Genomic DNA, 17,567 nt, shown 5'->3' with positions numbered 1-17,567 from the left:
TCTTCTCTAGGCTCTGATAATGCCCTAAACTTACACCCATCACTATGTTCTGTAGGTTACTTATCAGTCTTCCCCTCCAGGCCGAAATTTTCTTGAGGTTAGAGACACTATATCTCTAAAATCTTACTCAGCTTCTGGCTTACAAAGATATATAGGTATGTTTAAACTTTCTAAAACTCTTCAGGGTCCAGGCTCCCTCTCTCTCCTCCCTATCAAGCAGCAGATGGCTATTGTGCTTGTCTCTCTGATTCACCCTCTTCTAGGCTGCCATTGTACATCATCCTCTTATTAATTAACATCAAGGGACTGCAACAGCATGCAGATCCAGTAATACCTGGCATAGCAGATTTCCAAATCCACTCATATACAGGAGATAGAAGTGGTACCACAAGCAGAGTTCTGGTGTAGAGGAGAACCCCTGTAAAACAGCTGTGACCAGAAGCCTCAGAGTTCTAGCTCAGCTGGCCATCCTTGTCCGAAACTACAAATTCTTAGACCACTGGAAGCAACCCAGAAATTCCAAGAGTATTTAAGTCTTTCTACTCCACAGCCTTGTTACTCAAACTATGATCTCAAGACAAGCATCATCAGCACCACGTGAAAGCCTGTTAGACATTAGACATGCAGAAGCTTAGGCCCCACCCAAGACCTACTGGATAAGAGCCTGCACTTTAACCACATATCCCAGGTGATTTGTTTACACATTTCAGTTTGAGAAGCATGGGTCTATAGAACATTGAATTTTCTGAAACTGAACAATTAGGAACTTAAAGCCATGGAATTTAGGGTATTAATGTTAGTGGCCCTTCATAATAACAAATACTATTTTTGTGTCACGAAAATATGGTAAAGATTTATATTCATTTTGGTATTGAATCAAAAAAGAACTCTATAATTTAGCAAGTTCAAATCAACCTAACCCTGAATCTTGAAAGCACACCATCTCAAAATGAAGCACCATAATAAACACCACAGTTAAACAAAGCCTGGATTTGAGTCCTTCCTGTTCCACTCACTAGTTGAGTGATCCTAAAAAAAACTAACCTTTCTAACCGTTTATCTCTTCATCTGTAAAATGGTGATAATAGTGCTTTATTTTCAGGATGGTATTAAGAATTAAATAAGAAAACTATATAAAGTAACTGGTGTGTTGTAGTTACTCATTCAGTGTAAGTTCCCTCCCTCCCTACTACCTCCTTTCTGGAAAAAAAAAAAAAATCGTAATTTAAAAAAAAAACAGCTTAGCCGGGAGCAGTGGCTCACACCTGTAATCCCAGCATTTTGGGAGGTCGAGGTGGGTGGATCACCTGAGGTCAGGAGTTCGAGACCAGGCTGGCCAATATAGCGAAACTCCGTCTCTACTAAACATACAAAAATTAGCTGGGTGTGGTGGTGCATGCCTGTAATCCCAGCTACTTGGGACGCTGAGGCAGGAGAATCACTTGAACTCGGGAAGCAGAGATTGCAGTGAGCTGAGATTGTACCACTGCACTCCCGCCTAGGTGAAAGAGTGAAACTCCATCTCAAAAAAAAAAAAAAACAGCCAACCATGTCATGAAGAGCCTTTGGAAATTTAACAGCAAAAAGGAAAATAATATTTTGTACATTATATGATAACTCAATACTATTTCCACATGATACAATGAGTTGCTCTGATGGGACTAGGTGTGAAAATAAAATTTAAAAGCCTAGCCAATGTGACTGCCTATCGATTAAAGTAAAAAAATATAATATAATAAAATTTAAAAGCTGTTGGAACCCCCAAGACATTTAAAGGCTTGAGAGAGATGCAACTGTGATCTGAGTCATGTAGCATGTATTTATAACCTCTGCTTCTGAGATTACAGATTAACTCTCTTCTTCGTTGTTCTTGTTCTGTAAATAACTAGGAAAGACCAGAGACTAGACTTCCCCCTTCCAATCACTAATCTTTGTTATAGACTGCCTCCTTTACTGTCCTGCAGCTAACTCAGATCAGATAACACCCCCAAATAGGTACTCCATGCAGTTAGATCTTCACTGTGGATTGTTAAATATACCTTTCTTGAAAGAAAAAGACCACCTCGACGAATGGTATCATTGTAACCATACATTAAGCCTTCCATAGGAAGACACTGAAATTCTGCTAAACTTCCCTGAACCTTATCTATATAAATGATCTTGAACTTCTACTCTTTGGAACACTGACTTGCATTCTTTGGAATCCGTGCTTCCTGGGCAGGCCGCCCCCAACCTTTTCACTTGAATAAACTCCCAAACTAGATTGTGATCTTTTTGGTTATTTTAGGTTGACATAGGGTTGAAGGAAAAAACATTACATTCTTTTTAAGTGAATTGATAGGATTTCCTTTCATTCTTTGGACTTTCTAGATTAGTGTCAGGAGTAAATATTGTATTCACTTATGCTCTCTTGGAAGCTCATTTTGCCCTTATGTCTTCACCTGTCAAAATACATACATAGAGCAGGACAGGGCAAGATGGCTGAATAGAAGGCTCCACTGATCATCTCCCCAACACAAACACCAAATTTGTCAACTATCTACACAAAAAAAAGCACCTTCAAAAGAACCAAAAATCAGGTGAGCACTCACAGTACCTGGTTTTAACTTTATATCACTGAAAGAGGCACTGAAGAGGGTAGGAAAGACCATCATGAATTGCTAATGAAACCCTTCCCCTAGCCCCTGGCAGCAGCCACATGGCATGGAGAAAAAATTCATGTACTTGGGAGAGGGAGAATGCAGTGACTGTGAGACTTAGCATTGAACTCAGTGATGCCTTGTCATAGCAGAAAGCAAAGCCAGGCTGAACTCAGTTGATGCCTGCTCACGGAAGGAATATTTAACCCATTCCTAGCCAGAGGGAAATTACCCACTCCAGTGGTCAGAACTTGAGTTCTGGCAAGCCTTGTCACCACAGGTTAAAGTGTTCTGGGGCCCTAAATAAACTTGAAAGGCAGTCTAGGCCATAAGGACTCCAATTCCTAGGCAAGTACTAGTGCTGAACTAGGCCCAGAGCCAGAGGACTGAGGGTCATGTGACCTATTGAGACATCAGCCAGGGAGGCTAAGTGAATGCTTGTGCCACCCAACCTCCAACCCCAGCAGCACAGCTCACAACTTTAAAAGAGACTCTTCCTTCCATTTCAGCAGAGGAGAGGGAAGAGTAAAGAAGACTGTCTTGCATCTTGGATACGAGATCAGACACTGTTAGGGCACTGGGCAGAGTTATGAGGCCCTTATTCCAGGGCTTAGCTTCCAAATGACATTTCTAGACACACCATGGTCCAGAAGGAAACCCACTCCCTTGAAGGGAAGGACTCTGTCCTGGCAGGACCCATCACCTGCTGACTAAAGAGCCCTGGGTCCCTGAATAACCAACAGCAATACCCAGAAACTACACCGTGGGTCTTGGGTTCTGAAATGTTCTGGTTTCAGGAGAGACCCAGAACATTCCAAGCTGTGGTGGCTATGGTGAAAAATTGCTTCTGTTTGAGAAATGCAGAGGGAAAACTTTCTCACCGGGCACTGTGGCGCATGCCTGTAGTCCCAGCTACTTGGAAGGCTGAGGTGGGAGGATCGCTTGAGCCCAGGAGTTCTGTTCTATAGTGCACTATGCTAATTGAGTGTCCACACTAAGTGTGGCATCAATATGGTGACCTCTTGGGAGCGGGGACCACCAGGTTGCCTAGGGTGGGGTGAACCAGCCCAGGTCAGAAATGGAGCAGGTCAAAACTCCCTTGCTGATCAGTGGTGGGATCCCGCCTGTGAATAGCCACTGCACTCTAGCCTGGGCAATATAGTGAGACCCCATTTCTAAAAAAAGAAATATAAATAGATAAATAACAAAAAGTAAATAAATAAATAAGAGAACTTTCTCTTGCACCTTAGGTATAAGCTTGGTCCTTGGAAGTACAGCACTAAGTGTGTTCTTGGGGTCCCTCTTCCAGGCCTTGGCTCATGGACAGCATTTCTGGACCTGCCCTGGGCCAGAGGAGAGTTCACTGCCCTGAAGAATGAGTCCCAGGCATGGAAGCACTCACTACAAGCTGACTGAATAGCCCTTGGGCCTTAAGTGAACATTGGTGGTAATCTAGAAGTACTCCCCCATGGGCCTGTGGTGGCAGTGACCATGGAGTGAGGCTTCTCTGCCTATGGGAAGGGGAGGGAAGGACACAAGCCTGGCTGGCTTTGCCACCTGTTGATTGTAAAACCCTAGGGCTTTGAGCAGACATAGGTGGTAGCCAGGTAATGGTTACAGAGGTCCTTGGGCAAGACCCAGTGCTGTGCTGCCTTCAGGTCTGACCCAGAAAAGTGTCAGTGGTGCTGGCCACAGGTGCACTTATGTCACTTCACCCCTAGCTCCTGAAGGCTCAGCACAAAGACAGAGAGAAACAAACTCTGTTTGTTTCAGAGAAAATAAGGGAAGAGAAAAAGAGTCTCTTCCTGGTAATCCAGAGAACTCTTCCAGATCTTATCCAAGACCACCAAGGTAGTACCTCTATGGGTCTGCAAGAACCATAGTGTTATTGGGCTCGGGGTGCCCCCTAATGCATACAGCTTAGATCACAACATCCAAGTCCTTTTGAATAACCAGAAAGCCTTCCCAAGAAGGATAGGTACAGATAAGCCCAGACTGTGAAGAATACAATAAATACCTAACTCTTCAATGTCCAGACGCAGATGAATATCCATAAGCATCAAGACCATCCAGGGAAACGTGACCTCCCCATACAAAATAAATAAGGCACCAGGGACCAATCCTGGAGAAAAAGAGACAAGTTGTCTTTCAGACAGAGAATTCAAAAAAGCTGGATTGAGGAAATTCAAAGAAATTCAAGATAACACAGAGAAGGAATGCAGAATTCTACCAGATAAGTGTAATAAAGAGATGGAAATAATTTAAAAGAATCAAGCAGAAATTCTGGAGCTGAAAAATGCAATTAGCGCACTGAAGAATATATCAGCATCCTTTAATAGCAGAATGGATGATGAAGAAGAAAGGATTAGTGAGCTTGGAGACAGGGTATTTGAAAATATAGTCAGAGGAGACAAAGGAAAAAAGAATTTAAATAAATGAAGCACAACTACAGGATCTAGAAAATAGTCTCAAAAGAGCAAATCTGGGCCAGGCATGGTAGCTCATGCCTGCAATCCCAGCACTCTGGGAGGCCGAGGCAGGAGGATCACAAGGTCAAGAGATTGAGACCATCCTGGCCAACATGATGAAACCCCGTCTCTACTAAAAACATAAAAATTAGCTGGGCGTGGTGGTGCATGCCTGTAGTCCCAGCTACTCGGGAGGCTGAGGCAGGAGAATCGCTTGAACCTGGGAGGTGGAGGTTGCAGTGAGCCAAGGTCACGCCACTGCACTCCAGCCTGGTGACAGAGTGAGACTTCATCAAAAATATAAAAGAGCAAATCTGTTATTGGCCTTAAAGAGGAGATAGAAAAAGAGATGGGGTAGAAAGTTTATTCAAAGGAACAATAACAGAGAACTTCTGAAGCTAGAGAAGGATACCAACATCAAAGTACAAGAAAGTTATACAACACCAAGCAGATTTAATCAAAAGAAGGCTACCTCAAGGCATTTAATTATCAAACTCCCAAAGGTCAAGGATAAAAAAAAAAATCCTAAAAGCAGCAAGAGAAAAGAAACAACATACAATGGAGCTCTGAATCAAATAACATACATCTGGCAGCAGACCTTTCAGTGAAAACCTTACAGGCCAGGAGAGAGTGGCATGACACATTTTAAGTGCTAAAGAAACAAAGTTTTTACCCTAGAACTGTATATCCAGCAAAAATATCCTTCAAACATGAAAAATAAAACTGAGGGATTTCATCAATACCAGAGCTATCCTACAAGAAATGCTAAAGGTAGAGCTTCAATCAGAAAGCAAAGGACATTAATGAGCAATAAATAATCACCTGAAGGTATAAAACTCACTGGTAATACAGAAATACTCAGAATATCATAACACTGAAACTGTGGTGTGCAAACTACTCTTAGCCTAAGTAGAAATACTAAATGATAAACCAATCAAAAATAATAACTACAACAAGTTTTCAAGACATAGACAGTACAATAAGATATAAATAGAAACACCAAAAATGTAAAAGCAAGGTGGGGGAATAAAACTAAGGTGTAGAGTTTTTATCAGTTTTCTTTTTGTTAGTTTATGTTTATACAAACAAAGTTAAGTTGCTATCAGATTAAAATGATGGGTTATAAGATAATATTTCCAAGCCTCATGGTAACATCAAATTGAAAAACATACAACAGATACACAAAAAAATTAAACAGCAGTAAGTTAAATGCTACTACCATAGAAAAATACCTCACTGAAAGGAAGACAGAAATAAAGGAGAGAAGGAAATGAAGCCCACAAAACAACCAGAAAACAAATAACAAAATGGCAGGAGTAAATCCTCACTTATTGATAATAAAATTGAATGTAAATGGACTAAACTCTCCAACCAAAAGACATAGACTGGTTGAATGGATGATGAAAGAAGATATAACAATTTCAAATATATATGCACCCAATACTGGAGCACCCAGATATAAAAAGAAAATGTTTTTAGAAGTAAAAACAGATAGGCCTCAATACAATAATAGCTGGAGACTTTAACACCCCACTTTCAGCATTATACAGATCTTCCAGACAAAAAAATCAACAAAGAAACATCAGACTTAATCTGCACTACAGAACGAATGAATCTAATAGATATTACAAAATGTTTCATCCAGTGACTGAAGAGTATACATTCTTTTGTTCAGCACATGGATCATTCTTTAGGGCAGGCTATATGTTAGGTCACAAAGCAAATCCTAAAACATTCAAAAATTGAAATAACATCAAGCATCTTCTCTGACCACAATGGAATAAATCTAGAAATCAATAACTAGAAGAATTTTGCAAACTATACAAACACATGGAAATTAAACAATATGCTCCTGAATGATCAGTGTGTCAATGAAAAAATTATGAAGAAAATTTTAAAAATTTGTGAAACAGGCCGGGTGTTGTGGCTTACGCCTGTAATCCAAGCACTTTGGAGGCCAAGATGGGCGGATCACCTGAGGTCGGGAGTTCAAGGCCAGCCTGACCAACATGGTGAAACCCTATCTTTATAAAAATTTTAAAAAAATAAAAATAAAATTTTTTTAAAATAAATAAAAAATTTGTGAAACAAATGATAATGAAAACACAACACACCAAAGCCTTTGAGAAAAAGTGAAAGCAGTACTGAGGGAAGTTTACAGCTATAAGCACCTACATCAAAAAAGAAGAAAAACTTAAAATAACCTAATGATGTATCTTTTTTTTTTCAGCGGGGGAGAGAGAAAAAAAGAAAAAGAAAGGAAGAAAGAGAGAAAGAGATAAAAGAATGAAAGAGAGAAACAAAGAGGAAGAGAAAGAGGGAGAGAGAACAGGAGTCTTGCTTTATTGCCCAGGCTAGAATGCAGTCTAAAAATGGGTATTGAAAACCTCTTTTATGCCAATAATTGTGCTTAACAATGGAGACAGGAAGGAATAAGGGAGGAAAATAACAAACAAGCAGCCAACCAATATTTCATTTAAACCTGTGAAATGCTATGCAATTACTGAGGAGTGATTTACTTCCAATTATGTAGTCACTTGCAGAGTAGGTGTGATGTGGTACTGAGAAGAATGTGTGTTTTGTGGATTTGGGGTGGAGAGTTCTATAAATGTTTATTTAGTTTACTTGTTCCGGGTCTGAGTTCAAGTCCTGAATATCCTTGTTAATTTTCTGTCTCATTGATCTGTCTAATATTGACAATGTGATGTTAAAGTCTCCCACTATTATTGTGTGGGAGTCTAAGTCACTGTATAAGTCATTAAGAACTTGCCTTATGTATCTGGGTGCCCCTGGATTGGATGAGTATATATTTAGGATCGTTAGCTCTTCTTGTTGCATTGATCCTTTTACCATTAGGTAATGTCCTTCTTTGCCTCTTTTGATCTTGGTTGCTTTAAAGTCTATTTTATCAGAGGTGAGAATTACAACTCCTGCTTTTTATTTTATTTATTTATTTATTTATTGCTCTCCATTTGCTTGGTAAATCTTCCTCCATCCCTTTGTTTTGAGTTTTTGTGTATCCTTGCATGTGAGATGGGTCTGGATGCAGCATACCGATGGGTTTTGGCTTTTTAACCAATTCGCCTGTCTGTGTCTTTTGATTGGGGCATTTAGTAGGTTTAAATTTAGGATTAATAATAATATATGTGAGTTTAATACTGCCATTTGATGCTAGCTGGCTGTTTTGCCCATTAGTTGATGTATATTCTTCATTATGTTGATGCTCTTTACCTTTTGGTATATTTTTGGAATGGCTGATACTGGTTGTTTCTTTCTATGTGTAGTGCTTCTTTCAGAAGCTCTTGTAAAGCAGGCCTGGTGCTGACAAAATCTCTGAGTACTTGCTTGTTCACAAAAGATTTTATTTTTCCTTCATTTATGAAGCTTAGTTTGGCTGGATATGAAATTCTGGGTTGAAAGTTCTTTTCTTTAAGGATGTTGAATATTGGTCCCCACTCTCTTCTGGCTTGTAGGGTTTCTGCTGAGAGATCTGCTTTGAGTCTGATAGGCTTCCCTTTGTGGGTAACCTGACCTTTCTTTCTGGCTGCCCTTAGCATTTTCTCCTTCATTTCAACCCTGGTGAATCTGATGATTATGTGCCTTGGGGTTGCTCTTCTTGAGGAATATCTTTGCGGTGTTCTCAGTATTACCTGGAGTTGAATATTGTCCCGCCTTGCTAGGTTGGGAAAGTTTTCCTGAAGAATATTTTCCAGCTTGGATTCATTCTCTTTGTCACATTCAGGTACACCTATCAAAAGTAGATTAGGTCTTTTCACATAGTCCCATATTTCTTGGAGACTTTGCTCATTCCTTTTTACCCTTTTTTCTCTAATCTTGTCTTCTCGTTTTATTTCATTGAGTTGGTCTTCGACCTCTGATATCCTTTCTTCTGCTTGATCAATTTGCCTGTTAAAACTTGTGCATAGTTCATGGAGTTCTCGTATTGTGTTTTTCAGCTCCATTAATTCATTTATAGTCCTCTCTAAATTGTCTATTCTCGTTAGCATTTTGTCAAACATTTTTTCAAGGTTATTAGTTTCTTTGCATTGGGTTAGAACATGTTCTTTTAGTTCACAGAAGTTTCTTATTATCCACTTTTTGAAGCCTGATTCTGACAATTCATCACACTCATTCTCCATCAGGCCTTGTTCCCTTGCTGGTGAGGAGCTGCAATCCCCTGAAGGAGGAGAGGCATTCTGATTTCGGATGTTTTCAGTCTCTTTGCACTGGTTTCTTCCCATCTTCATGGATTTATCCACCTGTCGTCTTTGTAATTGCTGACTTTTAGATTGGGTCTCTGGGTGGACATCCAGCTTGTTGGTGGTGATGTTATTTCTGTTTCTTTGTTTTCCTTCGGTGGACGCCCCTCCCCCACAGAGCTGGACCTTCCTTGGTTCAGCTGTGCTTGCTGTGAAACTCTCAACCATCAGGGTTTCCAATTGCTGTTTTTTTGTAGGGGTGGGACCAGCCGAGCCGGATCACCTGGCTCCCCGCCTCGGAGCCCCCTTTTTTTCTTTTCCTAATTGAACGGTGGATTCTCTCCCAGGTGCCCCAGTCGCCCACTGAAAAGGTGCTGGAATCTATGCCATTTCCTGTGCAGCAACCATGCCGGCTGAAACAGCGGCGCTGAGATTCGTGGAACTTTTCTGCCCAGGAATCTCCCGGTCTGGCTCCTGGCTTCAATCCCCTTTTCAATCAGCTGAATGGGTGACTCTATCTTCCCGGGGCTCCAAACACCAACTAAAAGGGCACCCAGTACCACATACTCTGCACTGAGAACCACTGCTCCGGGATGCCTGCAAAACAGCTGCGCCGGCCAAAAGAGTTGCGCTGGCGACCCGTGGGGCTCCTCCGCTGGGAATCTCCTGGTCCGTAGGCAACAAAAATTCATCTGGAAGTCTGGTGTCCACTCACTCCCTGCACCTTCACTGGGAGCTGCAATCCTGAGCTGCTGCTAAATGGCCATCTTGGATCTCTCTCCCTAATGATGTATCTTAAAGAACTAGAAAAACAAGACCACACCAAACACAAAGTTAGTAGAAGAAAGGAAATAATATAGATCAGAGCAGAGATAAATGAAATTAAAATGAAGAAAACAATACAAAAGATCAATGAAAGGAAAAGTTGGTTTTTTGACAAGATAAAACTGACAAAACTTTACCTAGACTAACCAAAAAAAAAAAAAAAAAAAAAAGGGAAAACTCAAATAAATAAAATCAGAGATGAAAAAGAGAAGACATTACAACTAATACTGCAGATATTCAAAGGGTTATTAATGGCTACTAAGAGCAACTACATGCCAATAAATTGGAATATCTAGAAGAAATGGATATAATCTTAGACACATAAAACCTGCTAAGATTAAACCAGGAAAAAATCCAAAACCTGAACATACCAATAACAAGTAATGAGATTGAAGCCCTAAATAAAATGTCTCCCAGCAAGAAAAAGCCCAGGATCTGATGGCTTCACTGCTGAATTCTACCAAATATTAAAAGAACTGATATCTATCCTACTCAAACGCTTCTGAATAATAAAAGAGGAGTGAATACTTCCAAACTCATTCTACAAGGCCAGTATTACTCTGATACCAATACCAGGCAAAGACGCATAAACAATATAGGCCAATATCACTAATAAATATTTATCCAAAAATCCTCAGCAAAATACTAGCAATACAAATTCAACAACACTTTAGAAAGATCATTCATCATGACCAAATGGGATTTATCCCTGGGATATAAAGATGGCTCATATGCAAATCAATCAATGTGATACATCATATCAACAGAATGAAGGACAAAACCATATGATCATTTCAATTGATGCTGAGAAAGCATTTGATAAAATTCAGCATCCCTTCTTGATAAAAACCCTCAAAAAAACTGGGGATAGAATGAACATACCTCAACATAATAAAAGCCGTATATGACAGACCCATAGCTGTTATCATACTGAATGGGGAAAAACTGAAGCCTTTCCTCTAAGATGGGGAACATGACAAGGATGCCCACTTTCACCACTGTTATTAAACATAGTACTGTGTATTAGTCCGTTCTCATATTGCTACATAGAAATACCTGAGACTGGGTAATTTATAAAGAAAAGAGGTTTAATTGGCTCATGGTTCTACAGTCTGTACAGGAAGCATGATGCTGGTATCTTCTCCACTTCTGGAGAAGCCTCAGGAAACTTACAATAATGGCAGAAGTAGGCATGAGTAGGCATGTCTTACATGGCAGGAGCAAGAGCAAAAGAGAAAGAGGGGGGTGCCACTCACTTTTAAACAATCAGATCTCACGAGAACTCTATCATGAAAACAGCACCCAGATGATGGTGCTAAACCATTCATCAAGGATCTATGCCTAAAATCCAATCACCTTCCACCAGGACCCACTGCCCCCCAACAACGGAGAGTACAATTCGACATGAGATTTGGTAGGGACAGAGATCTAAACTATATCATAAAAGAAATCCTAGTGACCGCAATCAGGCAAGAGAAAGAAGTAAAGTACACCCAAATCAGAAAGGAAATAGTCAAATTATCTTTATTTGCAGAAAATAAGATCTTATATTTGGAAAAATCTAAAGACTCCACCAAAAAACTATCAGAACTGATAAACAAATTCAGTAAAGTTGCAAGATACAAAATCAACATATAAAAGTCAATAGCATTTCTATATAACAACAATGAACAATCTGAAAAAGAAATCAAGAAAGTAATCCCATTTACAATAGCTACAAATAAAATAATATACCTAGGAATTAAGTTAACCAAAGAAGCGAAAGATATCTATAATGAAAATGTAAAAAACTGATTAAAGTAATTGAAGAGGACACAAAAAACTAGAAAAATGTTCCATGTTAATGGATTGGAAGAATAAACATTGTTAAAATGTCCATATTACTCAAAGCAAACTAAAGATTCAATGCAATCTCCATCAAAATACCAATGATATTTTTTCACAGAAATAGAAAAAATATCCTAAAATTTATAAGGAACCACAAAAGACCCAGAATAACCAAAGCTTCCCTAAGCAAAAGCAAAAAGAATAAAACTGAAGGAATCACATTACCTGATTTCAAATTATACTACAGAGCTACAGTAACAAAAACTGCATGATGCTGTCATAAAAATAGACATATAGGCCAATGGAACAAAATGGACAACCCAGAAATAAAACCCTATATCTACAGTGAACTTATTTTCAACAAAGTTGCCAAGAACACAGATTGGGGAAAGGATAGTCTCTTCAATAAATTGTGCTGTGAAAATTGGATATCCATAAGCAGAAAAATGAAACTAGACCCTTATCTCTCCACATACAAAAATCGTACGAAGATGAACTAAAGCCTTAAATCTAAGATCTCAAACTATTAAACTACTAAAAGAAAACACTGGAGAAACTTCCTAGGACATTGGAGTGGGCAAAGTCTCTTGAGTAATACCCAGAAACCAGACGAAAAATGGGCAAATGGGATTACATCAACTAAAATAAAAAATAAATAAAATAAATTTTTTAAAAAAATTCAGCACATCAAAGCACAATCAACAAAGTGAAGAGACAACCCACAGATTGGGAGAAAATATTTACAAACTACTCATCTGATAAGGGATTAATAACCAGAATACATAAGGGGTTCAAACAACTCTATAGGAAAAAATCAAATAATCCAATTTTAAAATGGGCCAAATATCTGAAGACGTTTCTCAAAAGAAGACATATCAATGCCAAACAGGTTTACGAAAAGGTGCTCAACATCACTGATCATCAGAGAAATGCAAATAAAAGCTACAATGATAGGCCGGGCGAGGTGGCTCACACTTGTAATCCCAGCACTGTGGGAGGCCAAGGTGGTTGGATCACTTGAGCTCAGGAGTTCCAAACCAGCCTGGCCAACCTGGTGAAATCCCGTCTCTACTAAAAATACAAAAATTAGCCAGTGTGATGGCGCCCACCTGTAATCCCAGCTGCTGGCTGAGGCACAAGAATTGCTTGAACATGGGAGGTGGAGGTTGCAGTGAGCCGAGATAAAGAAAACTATAAAAATTGATTAAAGAAATTGAAGAGGACACAAAAAACTGGAAAAATGTTCCATGTTAATGGATTGGAAGAATCGACATTGTTAAAATGTCCAGAATGTTAAAATGTTCTGTTAAATGTCCAACAATGTTAAAATGTCCCCACTGCACTACAGTCTCAGTTACACAGCAAGACTCTGTCAAAAAAAAAAAAAAAAAGCGGCCAGGCACGGTGGCTCACACCTGTAATCCCAGCAGTTTGGGAAGCCAAGGACGGTGGATCACGAGGTCAGGAGTTCAAGACCAGCCTCCATCCTGGCCAACATAAGGAAACCCCCGTCTCTACTAAAAATACAAAAATTAGCCAGGCATGATGATGTGTGCCTGTAGTCCCAGCTACTCGGGAGGTTGAGGCAAGAGAATCGCTTGAACCCGGGAGTTGGAGATTGCAATGAGCTGAGATCGCGCCACTGCACTCCATTTTGGGCAACAGAATGAGACTTCTCAAAAAAAAAAAAAAAAAAAAAGAAAGTAAGAAAGAGAGAAAGAAAAGAAACCACCTGCAATGCAACAATTTGATACCATCTTACCCCAGTTAAACCAGCTTTTATCCAAAAGACAGGCAATAACAAATGCTTGCAAGGATGTGGAGAAAAGGGAACCCTTGTACACTGTGAGTGGGGATGTAAATTAGTACAACCACTATGGAGAACAGTTTGGAGATTCCCTCACAAAAGTAAAAACAGAGCTACTATGTGATCTAGCAATCCCACTTCTGGGCATATACCCAAAAGAAAGGAAATCAGTATATTGATCATATATCTGCACTCCCATGTTTATTGCAGCACAATTTACAATAGCTAAGATTTCGAAGCAACCTAAGTGTTCATTAACAGATGAGTGGATAAAGAAAATATGGTACTTATACACAATGGGGCATTCTTCAGGCATAAAAAAGAATGAGATCCTGTCTTTTGCAATAACATGGATGGAACTGGAGGTGATTATGTTAAGTGAAATAAGCCAGGCACAGAAAAACAAATATTGCATGTTCTCACTTATTTGTGGGAGCTAAAAATTAAAACAATTAAGCTCATGGAGATAGAGAGTAAAAGGGTGGTTGCCAGAGGCTGGGAAGGATAGTATGCGGTGGGGAGGAAGTGGGGATGGTTAAAAGGTACAAAAGTATAGTTAAAAATAATGAATAAGACCTAGTATTTACTAGCACAACAGGGTAACTATAGTCAATAATTTAACTATACATTTCAATAATAACTAAGAGTCTAATTGGATTGTTTGTAACACAAAGGATAAATGCTTGATGTGATGGATACCCCATTCTCCATGATGTGATTATTAAATATTGCATCCCTGTATCAAAATATCTCATGTAACCCATAAATATATACACCTACTATATATTCACAAAAACTAAGAATTTTTTAAATAATGCTTGAAAACAAAAAACAGACACAAAGCATAACAGACAGGAGGTAGTAGATGCTGAATGCTGGTTGGGCAGCCAAGCTCCCAGACAGCCTTTTTCAACTGAGGGCCACCATTGTTGAAGCATCTTTCTTCATACTTGCTTGTTTTGCTATCAGATTGTTGTCTGACCACCTCTTCACCTCCCCCTCTACTCTGTGGACATCAAGAGAAACCTCGTCAGGGTTTAGTCGTTCTTACTGTTATTTCCTCACCACTGGATCCTTCGGGTTTAGCATAGGACCCAGCACTAAGTAGGCATGTTCAGAAAATATTTGTTGAATGAATAGGTCATAGGTAGGTAAAATTAAAGGGACTGTGGTGATTTTAAAATATGTCCAAAATTATTTGATATTATTCCCTCTAAAATTGTATGCTAATCTCCCTCCCCTTAAGTGTGGGTTGGACTTCGTGACGCACTTCCAACTAATAGAATTTGGCAAAAACAACAATGTGTGACTAGATCATAAAAGACATCACAGCTTTCTCCTTCATCTCTCTCTTTCAGATCATTCCCTCTGGAGGAAGCCAGCAACCATATCATGAATACACGCAAGCAGCTTTGAAAAGAGACATACATGGTGAGGAACTGAAGCATCTTGCAAACAGCTCTGTGACTTCAGTGTCAACGACCTTTTTTTTTTTTTTTTTTTTTTCAGATGGAGTCTCACTCTGTCACCAAGGCTGGAGTACAGTGGCTCGAGCTTGACCCACTGCAACATCTGCCACCCGGGTTCAAACAATTCTCCTGTCTCGGCCTTCCAAGTAGCTGGGACTACAGGCATGTGCCACTATGCCCAGCTAAGTTTTGCATTTTTAGGAGAGACGGTGTTTCCCTATGTTGGCAAGGCTGGTCTTGAACGCCTGACCTCATGGTCTGCCTGCCTCAGCCTCCCAAACTGCTGGGATTACAGGCGCCTGCCACTGCGCCCGGCTAATTTTTGTAGTTTTACTAGAGACAGGGTTTCACCATCTTGGTCAGGCTGTTCTTGAACTCCCGACCTCGTGATCCACCTGCCTCAGACTCCTAAAGTGCTAAAATTACACTCATGAGCAACTGCACCCGGCCTCAGCCGACCTCTTAATTGCAACCTCGTGAGAGACCTGAAGCCCAAAACACTGAATTTAACCACTCCTAGATTCCTGACCCTCAGAAATATGAGAGGTAATAAAAAATTGTTTTAAGCAGCTAAGTTTGGGGGTAAGTTGTTATGCAGCAGCAGATAACTAATAAGGGACTTTGAAACAAATTACTCCCTTCAAAGGGCAGATATATACCACTACAGATACAACTGGAAGCAATGTAGGAAGTTGCCATTCTATGCCCCCTTGTTTCATTCTGCCCACAGTACATACCACATGTCTATGTTTCTTCATGTATTATTCAATCAGCTTTTGTGGAGGCCCTAGCATAGTTTACAGGTAAAATTGAATGAGCAAAATTAACACACGTGCTATCAGAGACCAACAAAAGGAGACTAAAAATCTACTCAAAAAGAACCAAGAGACAAGAAATCAGGGTGACTGAAGAAGTAAAAAGTGGTAGTAAAAAGTGATCTCAAAAAGGAAGTAAAAATGTTTTCAGTATATTCTGCAGAGAATAAACTTATTTTTCTAATCAACAAAAAAATAAACTAATATCAATTGAGAAATACTAAATTGAATACAAATGGAAGACTAAATTGAGAAACACTAAATTGAATACAAATGGAACACAAAAAAAAAACTAAATTGAATACAAATGGAAGAGCCAACATTGTATGTAGGAAATTTTCTAATCCAACACACATAAGCTTCCATAAATTTGAAGATGTTGCTATCAGCAGTAAAGTCTTCTGCAACAGAAGAAAAAAATGTAATCACAATTAATAAAGATGACTGTCAATTGGAAATAAACATGTGTTGTGTGCCTACTACATGCCAAGCAAGGGACTCTGAATGGGAAAATGTGGCTTACCTTACCTACATCCTACTTTGTAGCTCCCGCCCAAGTACAGAACTCTCCTCCCCAGGGTAGGCACCACAGGCCCACCCTCTCCTCTTTTCCCTCCTCACATCCTCCCTCCACAAAATAGATAAGGATAGGGGCAAGAAATCTGGAAATAGAGCTGGAGGGGCAAATTTATGCCAATGCTGCTAATGAGACTTCATAATAATAAACATCAGTTATGTAACTTGAATATGTATTCAAGATTTATGTTCATCATTTAATACCAAAACAACTTCATTCCTCCACCCTTCTCTAATCTCCAGCAATCTGTTTCTTTATCAAAGACAAGGCTGGCAAGACACCAGGCTGGAGACTTGTTTTCTTCTCCTTTTAAAGTGGGTACCAATGCTCTTTCATGAGTTTGCTCTGAGGATGTGGTGGCATCATGTGTGTGCCAAGGCCAAGCCCTGTGAGAATTCAAACATAGCATGTTAAACGGATGGTGGAAAAATGAAGGAGTCTTTTGAGGGAGTAGAAAATGGTGCCATTTGCCAAGAGCACAGAGTTCTTGGAAAATAGGACTGAAAATATGGTCTTGATCCATGGTTGGGGAGCTTTGACTGCCAGCCGAGAACTCTACAAATAATGTCAGAAAATCCAGACTAGCAAATATACCATTGGCTGAAGTTGGGGATACTTTGGCATGAGAATGCCAAGAATAGTAATATTTCAAATGATAATGATATGGAAATGTTATCTTTTGTGTCTTTCCTCTTATTTCAAGATCTTACTTATTATGGTTAAAATACATCATGTCTTTTTTTTTTTTTTTTTTTTTTTTTGAGATGGAGTTTTGCTCTTGTTGCCCTGGTTGGAGTGCAATGGTGCAATCTAGGCTTACCACAACCTCTGCCTCCTGGGTTCAAGCAATTCTCCTGCCTCAGCCTCCCGAGTAGCTGGGATTACAGGCATGTGCCACCATGCCTGGCTAATTTTGTACTTTTAGTAGAGACAGGGTTTCT

This window comes from Sapajus apella, unplaced genomic scaffold (genome assembly GCF_009761245.1).
Source record: "Sapajus apella isolate SASKATOON/1434 unplaced genomic scaffold, GSC_monkey_1.0 scaffold98, whole genome shotgun sequence".
In the NCBI taxonomy this organism is placed as follows: domain Eukaryota; kingdom Metazoa; phylum Chordata; class Mammalia; order Primates; family Cebidae; genus Sapajus; species Sapajus apella.
Note: the sequence above shows the minus strand (reverse complement) of the source record.